The sequence below is a fragment of the Beauveria bassiana genome (genome assembly GCF_000280675.1).
Source record: "Beauveria bassiana ARSEF 2860 unplaced genomic scaffold BBA_S00107, whole genome shotgun sequence".
Classification (NCBI taxonomy): Eukaryota; Fungi; Ascomycota; class Sordariomycetes; order Hypocreales; family Cordycipitaceae; genus Beauveria; species Beauveria bassiana.
In genome coordinates, this window is record NW_007930942.1 from 18,086 (window position 1) to 20,191 (window position 2,106).

The window sequence follows — 2,106 nt, forward strand, 5'->3', positions numbered from 1 at the left end:
ATTAAAATATATAATAAGTTTAATTATTATTATATAAGGTTTTTATTTATTATTATTATTATAATACTCTAACTAAGCTAAATAACCTATCTAATATCTCTATAATAATAAACTTTAAGAAAAACTAAAGTACCTAAAGAAAAAACTTAGCTCTTATTATAAAGTAACTTTAATTCTAAGTTATTATATAAATAAGTCTAGTTAAAAGACCTTTCTTTATATTAGCTTAAAATAGATATAAATAAGTAAGTAAGTAAGTAAAAGAGCTTATTTACTTATATATTATTTTATATTTATCTTTATACTAGGTCTAGTACTCTTAAGAGCTTTAATAAACTAAGAAAAGTAGTAAATAAAAATATAATATATTTTTTAGCTTATAACTAACTTAAAACCCTTATAATATTATATTATTATAATCTCTTTATTTATATTAATTTTAATATTCTTTTAAATTATATATATTTTTATATAATTATAATAAATACTTAGGTTATATCTTAGTTTTATAATAGTCTTATATCTTATTCTTAATTACTTATAGACTTTTTTATATTTTTATTTATTAGTATATTTTTCTTTATTTTTATAATATATTAATATTAATATATATACTTAAGCTAAGCTAAATTAAAGAGGTTAGAAGAGATAACCTTTTAAGAACTTTTCTTTTTCTTTTTCCCTTTTTTAACCTTAATTAATTATATATACTTTATTACTTCTAATATTTCCTTTATCTTTACTTTTCCTTTACTCTCTTTTCCTAGCTTTATATAAGTTTTTAATTAATTATTATATAAAAACTTATTTTTTTTATATTTATATTATATAAGTTTCTTCTTTTAATTTTATATTAAGTTTAAATTATAACTTTTTAACTTTTTAATAAAACTAATATTAATTAAAATATTTATATAAAATAATATAATATATATTATTTTTATTTTAACTTTATTATAAGTATTAATTACTTAATTTATTAATATAGTTTTACTTTTAGCTTTAATTTAAATTTACTTATTTTTTAAAATATTCTATATTTATTTTATTTTATTATAATAACCTTAAAAGACTTTATTTATTTTTACTTTATTTATATATATTTATCTTATTTTTATATTAAACTTAGTATCTCTTTAAAATATTTATTAAAATCATTTATATTATATACTAAAGTTTTATTATATTATTATAAGTCTATTTTATTTTTATATTACTTTTACTATTAACTTAATATTTTAGTTTTAGTTTTATATTAAAGAACTTATTATTATTACTTAGGTCTAGTTAATAATTAACTTTAAAGTTATTTTAAATATAGCTTAAAACTTTTTTAAGTTTTAATTATTTTTAAATTAAGCTTTTATTATTTATAACTAAACTAATAACTAAACTAAAATTTATTATTTTTATATTATAGGTAGTCTAGCTCTTATTTAAGCCTATATTATTATTACTTTTATCTTTATCTTTATATTTATTATCTCTTAAAAAGACCTAGCTTCTATTTTTTAAGAGATCTTAGCTATAATTTAAAACTTAACTATAGCCTTTAATACTTAGACCTAAACTAGGACTAGTTTAAATCTAGTTAATAATAATAATACTAATAATTAGGATTATATTAAAAAAAGGAAAATAAAAAAAATAAAGAAAAAGATTATAATTATATTAATTTTATTTTAAACTTAAAGTTTTTAATATTTAATAAAAGTAAAATAATAAATATTTTATTTTTATAAAAATACTTATAAACTAGCTTTAAGTTAATATTAATTATTTAAAATTTATTAATAAATATTTTTAAGACTAGTATTATATTTATACTAAAGTAAAATAATATTAAAAATACTTTAACTATAAAAGAAGGTATTTAGCCTTTATTTTTTATATATATTTAAATAAAAAATAAGTCAATATAATAAAATAAGTTTTTTAATAAGATTATATAGCTTTTAGATTAGAGTTATAGTAATTTATATATTAAAAAACTATTAAATATTTTATTAATTATTATTTCTTTATTTTTATTTTTTCTTAGTACTTATTTTATCTTTTATATATTTATTCTATAAAATAGTATAAGTTAATAAGTAAATAAGCTAG